Source organism: Zingiber officinale, chromosome 5A (assembly GCF_018446385.1).
Source record: "Zingiber officinale cultivar Zhangliang chromosome 5A, Zo_v1.1, whole genome shotgun sequence".
Taxonomy (NCBI): Eukaryota; Viridiplantae; Streptophyta; class Magnoliopsida; order Zingiberales; family Zingiberaceae; genus Zingiber; species Zingiber officinale.
Window position 1 is genome coordinate 13,126,199 of NC_055994.1, and position 11,637 is coordinate 13,137,835.

Below are 11,637 nucleotides of genomic sequence, written 5' to 3' on the forward strand. Positions count from 1 at the left end.
AAGGTCACAAATTTGGAGGAGAAGTATCAGAAAGTCCTTATCTGCATCTTGAAACATTTTTAGAGATTTGTGATATGGTGAAATGTGAAGGAGTGTCAGCAGATGCAGTTCGATTGATGGCATTTCCTTTCAGTATCAAGGATAAAGCAAGAGCTTGGTTATATTCTCTCCATCCTCAGAGCATCACAAGTTGGGAATAATTGGAGAAGCAATTTCTGAATCATTTTTTCCCTCCAAGCAGAACAGTGTATATGAGGAATTGTATAACAAATTTTGCTCAAGCATACGGAGAATCATTGTTTGAAGCATGGGATAGATTCAAGAGTCTTCAAAGACAGTGCCCTCATCATGATTTTGAAAAATGGTTGATTTTGCACATATTCTATGGGGGAATTTCTTTCTCAGACAAGAGTTTATTGGATTCATCAGCTGGAGGTTCTTTTATGGACAAAAGTGTAGATGAAGCTTATTCATTAATTGATCAAGTGGCATTGAACCTCCATGAATGGTCGAACAAAAGTTGGATGGAATTTTCCTCAGATATTCAAGAAGTGCAAGCCATAAATGTAAGAGAGCCTGTCAAACAAAATGAAGTTCAACCACCTAAAAATGTTGAAATTCACAAGTCACAGAGTGAGGAGTTCAAACATTTAAGGGCAAAGATTGAAAATATTGTTTCAAATTGGTTTAAAGAAGATCCCCCTCCTTCGCAGACAAGATCTAGTGAAAAGTGTGATGATGTTGGGTTGAGAATTGGAAAAAATCATGAAGAACTTCTGAAGAAGAACATGTTTAGAATTGAGGAGAAGAATAATAGAAGATCACAAGAACTTAATTCCATTTCTCCAGGAAGTTCCCAAAGGCCACAAGTACCTTTCTCTCAACGATTGATCACACCAACACTAGATAAGCAAGTTGGACCTCCTCCAAAAGCTAAAAGGGAATATGGGAAGTTAGAAGTACCTTCCCCAAGACCTTCGCTAAGGGTTCCTTTTCCACAAAGGTTAGTGGGGGTCAATGAAAATAAAGACTTCAGCAAATCCTGTGACACTAATATGGTTGAGTGAAGATTTTTGAATGTATTTGAAGATGAAGACTTTTCAGATGAGGATTTTATTGATAATGCAGTGGTAAATAAGTTTTCAGATTTACCTCCAAATTTTATAGGGTGTTATAGTGACATTGAACTTTCAGATGATAAATGTGATGTGATAGATTAACTTAAAACTGCAAGTGAAGTTATTGATCCTCTTATTATTGATTCTCCTATTGAGGATATAGATGTTGGTTTATTTTTTGATATATGTGTTGATGATGATATGGAAAAATGTGTAGGGAGCTGTGTTGTGGAAGCAACATCTCAAGGATCACCACCTTTGTCCACACAACCTTTAGAGGTTGTAAGAATTGATCATGTTGTGGAACAATGTGTAGGGACTTATGCAGAGCTAGCAGAGTCTCAAGAATCACCATCATTGATGTCATCAACACCTGAGCCAGAGTCAAAACCATCATTTGATTCAGAGGAAGTCACATCTACATGTTTATAAATTTCAGGTATTTCTCAGCAAAGTAAGGTTAGTATTTCTTGTGATCTTTTAGAAATTTTTATAGAGGTACCTATCATTGACTTTGTTGGATGTGATTCAGTTTTTATTTCTTATTCGCTTATCTTAATATGGTTATAGCTCTATCTTATCTAATATGCTTGTGGGAGATTTGTTTTTCTTTTGGATGTGCAGATTTCACATGGGCCAATAATTGGAAGCTCAATCTGAACCGTCTTTGACCACCTGAAAAAATTTCCAAGAAGACAAAGATGGAGAGAGTTATACTTTACTTTGTAGCTCCTTTGATGAAAGCTCTCTCCATAATAAGAGCCTTTGGTAGGAGAGTTCTAAAATATCTTACCCCTCCAAGAGCGAGATTTCGATGAATCTAATGAGGTGGTCAAGCTAATGACCTTAAACAAGCGCTTCTTGGGAGGCAACCCAAGTTCATTTTCCTTATTTTCTTTTATGTCTTTAGTTCTTTCTTTATAATAAACATGTATCCTCTACTTAATTTTTCTTGTCTATCTTATTTTTATAGAATTCAAGGTTGTGGAGGAATGTGAGCATTGGATAGAGGAGTATTTTTAAAACATGAATGTCAACCATTTGGAGCTCATCACTTGGTAACTTCTCTAAATTTCATAAATCTTCTCCACATTGTTTTTAGTTTTCATTGGGGCAATAAAAAGTTTAAGTCTAGGGGGATGCATTAGATGCATTTGATTTAGTTTAGTTTTTGCATAATAAATTTTTTTTTTTTGCTAGTTGTATCATTCATCATATCATGATTGTTTGTTCCTTAATGCAAAATACTAGCACGTTTATTATCTAGATTCATGATGTTTTAAATGATGCTAGTAGTAAGCTTTATGTACTTCTTTTCTCTATCTTGGGTAGCATGAAGTAAGCTAAGAATCATATGGAGATGAGTTTTAGTTTTGGCTTAACCCTAAGGGTCTTACCTTCACTTCACTATACTTGATACTTGAATAGTTGATATCAATGAAATAGTCATGATTCATCTTGTTTGCTTAGTACTTAGTTTCCATGGTGATTTCTCAAACTTCATTTTGGTTACTGGATGAGGCTCAAATCATGTAAGCTCATTTGGAAAAATCAAAATATCCCAACATTTGTGCTAAAAGTACATTTGTGAATAAGTTTTGCATAATGCAAACACTTATGAAAAAAAAATGAAAAAAAAATGAATAAGGGATATTACAAAATAGTTGTCATGAGTGGAATCTAGCAAATCACCCCTTTGAGACCGACTTAGGTTACTGGGGAAATGACCGCTTAGCTTCTCTTGAGATTGAGCACGCCTTTGAGACCTTGGATTGATTGAGAAATATGAACCAAGTGTGTGGCAAGTAAGTGCATATCACTGGTTACTTGTCTATCACTGGAAACATTAGGAATTCAAATTTAATGATGACTTGACTAGGACATAGATTGAAACTTGAAGGGTTTTAAGTACTTTTTGCACTGAGCACAAGATACTTATGCTTGAGCCATACTTGACTTTGTTTTCATGATCATGCTTGTTAGTGAAACTTTTTGATAGAGTTAGGAAAGTACATTAGGGTTTATGAATGTGTTGTAGAACATATGAATGTAGATTGCAGCATTTTGCTTGAGGACAAGTAAGGGGTTAAGTCTGGGGGTGTGATGTGCATACATTATATATACTTTTATGCATGCTTTGACGCATATCTACTTGTATTTCATTAGCATAATATATGTTTATTGCACCATATTTCATTATAATGTCATACTTCCATCATATTTTGTTCGGAGATCTACTCTTTGCTTGTTTTGATTGATAGGATGCAATTTGGAGCAAAAACGGAGCTTAAATGAAGTCTAGAACTTTCGGAGTGTCACGGGCATGCAAAAATATAGTTTTCCCAAGTTTAGGCCATGTGGAGACCACACCCCCATGTCAAGGCCGTGTAGGGGGCGTGCTAAGGCCGTGTGAACTTCACACGGCCGTGTGAAGGCCGTGTGAACATCACACGGCCGTGTGAAAATTCAGCACTGCAGATCAAAAGTAAAATGATCAAAACTTTCTGGTCGGTTAGAGTTATGAGCCGTTCCAGATATCAAAATGTAGATAACTTCAAGATCTACAACTCTTATGAAGACTTTAACCAGAGAAAACTACTTCCTGAAGGTCTAAAATTCGTTTCTATGAGACATGGCCTTGGCACACGGCCGTGTGGAATTCCTGCATTGAACACCAAGAGTAAAACAGGCATAACTTTGTGCTCCGTTGGAGTTTTGGGATGTTATTTGAACCAATTTGTAGATAACTTCAATATCTACAACTTTGAAGAAGACATAAACCAGAGAAAATCCCATCTTGATAGAGTAAAATATGTTACAATAAGACATAGCTATGCAGGGGGGTGTGTGAGCCACATGGCCATGTGATGTAAGGGGGTGTGAGCTCCACATGGCCGTGTGAGCCACATGGCCGTGTAATGTTTCCAGAGGAGAAATATGACATGGCCGTGTGAATCCACACGGCCGTGTAACCTTAACAGAGCAGAAAAAGAACATGGTCGTGTGTGGCACACGGCTGTGTAGGTCATCCAGTGTTGAAACCTTACATGGCCGTGTAGATCTACACGGCCGTGTAAAGAAAACATAAGCAGAACATGACATGGCCGTGTGCACCACACGACCATGTGAGATAGGCAGAGAGGGGAGTGCGCCAGGCCGTGTCCCACACACGGCCAGGTCCTGGGGCCGTGTGGCGCCCGATTTTCCCCCTCTATATAAAGGTTTCTTCTTCATTTCAAAGGGGATCTTCTCCCCCTTGGGAGAGAGTGAGATTTGGGGCTTTCTCTCCATTCTTGGGAGGATTTCTTGGCAATCTAAAGGCAGATCTTCAATGGAATCGACTCCAGGAGTGTGGATTGGATCTGAAGACCAAGCTTCATCTTAGATAAGTTTTCTTTCTCTCCTCTTCTTGAATTAGGGGATCAAGAAATGCTTGTAATCTCTTTATTTTCGGATTTCTCTCTTCGATTCATGGAGTAGATCTCTTGTTTTAGGATGAGGGAGTATTTGTATGATGAATTAATGTAAACTCTTGTGGATTTGTCATTTCCTTGTTTCTATGATATTGTCTTGTTTGTATCAATTTGATCTTGAATGTATTGTTGTGATATGGACCTAATTCACATTCTTGATTGATTGTTTGAATGTCCTATGGATCTTATAAAGACTATCCCCCACTCGATTTTCCGAGGGAAGCACGCGAAAGGTGCAAGCCCGTGTAAGAACGCTTGAGGGATAAGATTTAGGGAAAAGGAGGATAATTCAAGAGGGGAGGATAGATTTAGGTATTAATATTTATATCTTATGGGTTGAGGAGTATGATCTTGTGTTGATCATCCGAGGGATCTTCGTGACAGGAACAAGCCCGTGTAAGGACAACATAAGTTCATAACTGCTTGATCACATTTAGGTATAGATTTCAGTCCTAGGTCGGTTGTCTATTGCAAGAGAGAACCGGCAACCTTCTATAAATATTGGATAATTGAGAAATAGGATTTGGTAGATCATTTACATTGAGGAATCTTACAAAGAAACTAAAACTCCTAGAACATTCCTTATCATAGCCCATAATCTTGTTTGTTGATCTTTTATTTCTATGTTTACTTTTCATTAGTTACATTTAGCTTTTGGAAATCAATTAATTAGTTGTTTAGCTACACTACAAGAAAATTAGGATTTTACAACACTTAAACAACAACGCTTTTTGTAAAAAGCGTTGTCTATTTTTTTTTAACAACGCTTTTAGTGAAAAGCGTTGTCTATTTCATTATTTTCTTATTAATAGACAACACTTTCTAAAAACCGTTGTCTATTAGTGATTTTTACGTGTCAAAGACAACGCTTCATAAAAAGTGTTGTCTATTAGACTTTTTTTTAGTGTCTACGACAACGTTTTTTAAAAAGTGTTGTACTTTTTTAAGTTCTCATCTAAATCTTGATTAATACAAACCGTTGGATCTAAGTAAGGAGTAGAAAACTCGAACCCTTCTCCCAACTCCTATCTTCCGATCGTTTTTGATCCCGAACTCTTCTCCCAACTCCTCTTCTCACGCGGCCTTCTCCATCCAACTCCTCTCCGGCAAACCCCTCTCTGGCGAACCCCTCTCCGCGAACCACTCCTCTGAACTCCTCTCCGTCAAGACCACACCTTCGTCAAGCGACAGATCTCGGTGCTGAGGCGATCGACCACGACAGATCGACCCATCTCTTCGCCTCCTTCACCCCCGACATTGAGGCGGTGACTGGTATAAGGAGGAAAAGATGAGCGTGAGTCCAGTGTCAGCCTTGGACACCCATGGCAACCTGGACCACCATATGCTTCGACGGCTTGAATAGGATCATGGCTCCTAGCATATCCTAAAACCCTAATCCTCGAAGGAGACTCGGAGATCTGGTGTGGTAGCATCGGATAAGAGGCGTCTCTCTGCTACGCTCCCTCCTCGGTCTTGCGGGATTCTTCGCTTCTCAGTTTGTGCTTTGCCACAATAGAGGGTTGCAGTTGTAGGCTTCTATTTCTCATCCTTTTTTCTTCTCGTTGTTGGTTTCTTTGAAGGGTTTTGGTGTGTATTTTGTAGAGATGGAGGTTCTCTGTCGAACCCAGAGCAGTAGAGCTGCTTTATCCTCCGTAGTGTTGTTGTTCGTCGCCGAGGCTGCTTTGGTCACAGAAAAGACTCTCCTTTCGCTTCTACTGGCGGTAAAAAAAAGGGGGCTTTTCTTCAGCTTGATGCCCTCCATCCAATTTTCTTTGTTATTAATTTCATTGCGACTGCTACAAGTAGAGAATTTGGAGATATTCTTTTGTCATGGAGTGACTCTTTGTCGTTTCGGATCCTGCTGCAAGGGTGTTCTTGAGTTTTTCCCCTTTCTTATCTGCTTCATTGTTATATCTACACTTTTGTTCACTTTTAAATTTGGGTTTTCCCCATAAATGGATATCAAACTCCATTGCAACTGCATTTGCAGTTCTTGACAAAGTAGAGCTATGTTTGAACTATTGCTGATTGCTTATCTTGAGTCTCTAGCTGCACTGTTTTAATTTGGATTTCCTTTGTTATTAAGCCGTTCTTTGTTGGACTATGGGGTGGGTTAGTGTCGCTTGTTAATGAATAATCTGATGATTTATTTATCCGATGTGACATTAGCTTGTTAATGAATAACTTGATCACATGGTATGAATTAGTACTTTCATATTACCGAGTATGACAAGTCTGACAAATTTGTTTTTCTTCTAATTATTTTCATATTTATCCTGGCTGATAAACTATGTTTATCTTACATGATTCTAAAGCGTGCAAATTGCATTACATGATTCTATGTTCATCTTGCTGTTTCTTCATCTAAAAACTAAGTTTTAATTTTTGTAGGCAAGCTTTCTTCAGGCTTATGTTGATTACAAAAAGAAACTTGGCTTCAAGGGTAATGTTTGCTCTTTCAGTCTATATAATTAATGCCATTCAAATTACTGAAAATTATGGAACAAATCAGAAACTTTCACTTCCTTAGTGTTTTGATTCCTAATGGAAACATTTCTTTTTTCTTTGGCTATTATCAGAAATTAAGAACTAAATATCAACTTTATTGTTTGCATGCTTATGGACGGTAGATATTTTGATTGCTTTGATTGATCCATTTGCCCGGGCATATCTGACACTTAAGTTGAGAATTGTTGCAATAATTTTGTCATCTCTCAGGAAATCTGCTTTTGGAACCCAAGCCGCAAGAACCTACAAAACACCAGTATGTATTGCTATCGTATCTGATTATGTTCATTGATTGTGCATGTTTTAATCTGAACTTCTCTGTATCAGATATGACTGGGATGCTGCAACAACCTTTGCTTTCCTTCAAAAATATGGCCTTCGTGGTAGTTACTTCCTCTCCTCTTTAATACACGAGCATTGTAGTTTTTTCTGAAAGTCGATTACAAGATATGTTTATTTTCTTGAGAAGGATTATTGCTCATAATTTTCAGATTTACCATCTCTCAAAATATTAGATTTAGAAGAAATAATATAACAAGTATCTTCTATATTATTTTGAAGGAGAAAAGGCTATACATGATTTTATTTTCCAAGGTCTGAAATACAGTTACAGACCAAGGAGTCTATCGTCAACCGAAATAATATAGGCATGCCAATATACAATGTGAGAGGCACAAAGGAGGAGTAATTCGAGGAAAGGAAGAAGACAATGAGTTCACATCGTTAAGACATTAGCTTTTGCAGTCCAATGTTTGTTTAGTGTTCTTTTTTTCCCTATGAAAATAATATTTGGAATTTCTTGCAGTTTATCATTGTGAGTTAATAACTATATTTATAAGTTTTTAAATAAAATTTCAGGTTAGGGCGCTTTGTGAAAAAGCTAAGGAGGTTTTAATGGAAGAAAGCAATGTTCAGGTAGACATTACTTCTTTTAAGTAAGTTATTCAGTCTAGTTAAGGCTCTTGTTAAAGTATAACGCTGTTGAATTTCCTTGAAATTGTTCACTTGCATGTTGGCCATGATCATTCTCCATTAAAATTAGAAAGGAGTGTCTATAGTTGATTCTCTAGCAAAGTTTCACATTTTGAACTCGTTTTTTTTTATTTGAAATGTCTAAAACTTTTACTAATGTTTGATGGTAAAATTTGGTGTTTGGTTCTTTATGCAACTTTTTATTGTTTGCTATGAAGTCACCATAGAAATGTTGTAACCTTCACAACTCTAATGTTGATCAATACCAGTGGGTATTCTCTGAGTACCTCCATTTATGTTAGAAAATTTCTTATATGGGTTGTTCACCTTTTTGGCATTTCTGTTTTCAATGTGGCTTTTGAGCTGTTTCTAGAACAAGACAATTCCTGTAAGGTCATTGGTATGTTGATTTGTTAACCTTATATAATATTGGTTAATGTGAGTATTCATTCATTCGTCTCCAATGATTGTTTTGTTTCTTTTGAGAGTCATCAGTAATGCTCATGTATGGACTTGAAACATATTTCTATAGTTTGAAGAAACGTTGCATTTCTGCAACAACAGTGCATTTTGCAAGAAAGCGTTTGCAGAGAAGAAAGCATTTCATTTCTGCAAGCTTTCTTTCTGCAGTTTGAAGAAACGTATTTCTGCAAGCTTTCTTTCTTTCTTTCTGCAAGCATTTCATTTCTAAGTAATGAGTTTTGGTTCAGTTATAGAAAATAGCTAGTAGAAGTAATTTTTTGGTTCAAACTATTGACTGTAATTTTTTATTTATATTTCAGGTCAACTGTTCAATCTGTTCAAAGCTCACAAAGATCCTAGACAAAATCCAATTGCTTATTCTTGTAATAGATTGAGAAAGATAAGCTACTTCTTCAGTATTATGGTAGTAATTACTGTACTGTTTGTCCCGTTCTCAAGCCGATAATAATTTTTGAGTGTAGCTAGTAGAAGTAAACAGATTGTTGGCTTCGAGGTCGGCTAATTATTTTGTGCTCTTTTGTTTTATTTGTGAATATCACTATCTACTTCGAAACAGAATTAGAGTTAATTTTGATATTTACTAGCTTCTCATGTAATTAAATACTAATATTACTTCAATGTCAGAATTCTATTATTTTGGTATGAGTTTGAAATCATTAGCTGAGTTAATTATATGTAAAATTCGAATCTAGACATGGTAAAGGAAAAATAATAGTTTCGTAAATATAAAAATAATGATTTTTAAATAATTTTTTTTATTTTTTTTCTTTAAAACGACAACGCTTTTAAAGCGTTGCAAAAAGTATTGTCTTTGAAAAAAAATAACAACGCTTTTAAAGCATTGTAATAGTGTTGTAAAAGCGTTGTCTTCGTTACAAACGACAACGCTTTAAAAGCGTTGTCGTTGAGCAGACTTTTAACAACAGTGCCTTTAACAACGTTTTTTCAGGCACAAAGACAACGCTTTAAAAGCGTTGTCTATTAGCTTTTTTCTTGTAGTGCTAATTCGTGTTGAAACATTTCTAGTGTTTATTCCAGTCCCTGTGGATATGATAATCTTTTATATTACTTGCGACATTTCCGTACACTTACGGAGAGCGAATATATATATATATATATATATATATAACAAGACTAAGTGATTAGGACAGGTCGACCGGGATATTAATTTATATGTGCATGAACACACAACCATTCGGTCAATCCCCATAGATGCATGCATAAAGAAAATGAACAAACATTCAGAAAATATGATTAATTGAAGGAAATAAGGTTAGCGTGAATTCAAGTCAGCGTGAATTCATCATAAAGAAAGAGTCTGTGGAACATTAGGATTACAACATAACAACAACTACAATAGCTGTGGAAACAAGCCGGGAGGACGATCCTTTAGTAATTTCCTCCGGTCAGGGAAGCAGGGGGGAGGGTTGGACACTAATACTTTTAATTCCTTTAACTCCCTCACCCCTCAATCCAGTGCATAATTCACAGTCCGTATAAGAGAATCAGAAACAGGAATGAGGAAAGCAAAAGACTTGAGATATTCCTTCGTCTTCTTCTCAAAGCGAGCATCCTCACCAGCTTTATAATATACCAATTATTCCTGGGAAGTCTTCAGAGCAGCCTCTTTAAGGTTCAAAGTAGATAATTGTTCGGTCAGTGTAGTTGCGTGGGTGTCCTTTAATGATTATAGTTGGGAGGATAATTGAGCAATATCAGAGGTGTATTTCTCCAACTTGGAAGAGAGTTCATCACCACAGGAATTGGCTGATAGCAGTCGAGACTGAAGACTCTCCACATCAGCCTTGTACTGGCAGGATTGCTCAGTCTTAGTGTTAAGTAATTGACGGGTCTCTTCCAATTGGGTAGACAAACCCTTTAGTTTCTCGATCACCTGGTTCGGATATAGTTCGGAGACTTGTTTCTTCAGCGCTGCATTTTCTTGGATTAAGGTATGTAGCAAATGGGCTATGCTCATGTTATATATCCAGCGTTGTAGAACAATGAGCAATAAGAGGAAACGTAAGAAAATAGGACCGTAAAGGGAAATAACGGTACCTTTGTCTTCTCAAGAGAGAATTTATCATCTATTTCGGAGTAATCGATTCCTTCAATTAATTTGCGTACTTCCTCCCTAGCTGTGGTGAAAGACCCTCCCAAGAGTATAGGTAGAGTAGCAGTATGGGAAGAAGTGGAAGACAAAGTAGTTTGAATCAAAGGGGGGCAGTAAATAAGGTATGGTGAGTTGGGGTAAGCTCATTTGTTTAGGAAAATTCATAAAAAAGGGAGGCGAAGAACTACCACTGGGAATACCTATGGTGGCAGAAGAAGAAGGAACAAGAGTAGGATAAAGGGCTGAGAGAGGGAGATCGGGAGAAGAAGGAACAACATCTACAGGGGGAAGGTCTTCAGAATGAGAAATAGATTTTTGTTTTGGGGACGGAGCAAGGGTCGGTTTGCATTTTTTTCTTGGTGGGGTCTTCTGAAGGAGATTTCTCTGAAGCCAAAGGGGAGGCAAGCTCAACAATTGTGGGAAGTTCAGGAGGGTTCCCCTCTGGAACTGCAGCTTGAGAAGTAGAAACGTCCTCTGTGATAGCAGGGTCTTCTGACGAAGAGGGTTGACCCAATGCGGTAAGAAGTTCTTTCTATTTATCTTTAACTGCTTCTTCCACCAAACACGACTGCCCATCGATTGTAGCTTCGAATAGAGCATCCACTACTCAAAGTAAAAAATACCTTAGTTAGTAAAAAAAGGATTGTAATAGACAAAGGGTGACTTACCAAGGGAGCCACAAAGCCCTATTTGAACGGGGCTCAATCAAAAAAAATAAAGAAGGTCATCCTGTATCCATTTGTGAATGAATAAACGACAATCTGATAGCTTCTGTGAGTAAGTAGTGAAGGAAGGATGTCTATGCAATTTCTTCACGTCAAGAAGAGTAGGAAGAGAGGATTTCCAAGAAGTAGACCAAAGGAGGGGTTCAAGGAATTTTACAAAGAAAAAGCATGATTTCCATCTCTTGATAGAAGAGGATATTTCTTCAAAAAAGGTCATTTTAGGCCTGGATTGAAACAAAAAGATG

At 37.1% G+C, this 11,637-nt stretch overlaps 1 long non-coding RNA gene and 1 other non-coding gene across 2 annotated transcripts; one reads left to right on the forward strand and one right to left on the reverse strand.

Moving 5' to 3' along the window:
- Positions 1-249: 249 nt before the first annotated feature.
- LOC121983459 lies at positions 250-355 on the reverse strand. Its single transcript, XR_006112511.1, has one exon. It is a non-coding gene; the product is annotated as a small nucleolar RNA R71 (small nucleolar RNA).
- Positions 356-6,981: 6,626 nt separating this feature from the next.
- Positions 6,982-7,800, forward strand: LOC121982637. Its single transcript, XR_006112161.1, has 3 exons — positions 6,982-7,034; positions 7,310-7,355; positions 7,427-7,800. It is a non-coding gene; the product is annotated as an uncharacterized LOC121982637 (long non-coding RNA).
- Positions 7,801-11,637: the final 3,837 nt, after the last annotated feature.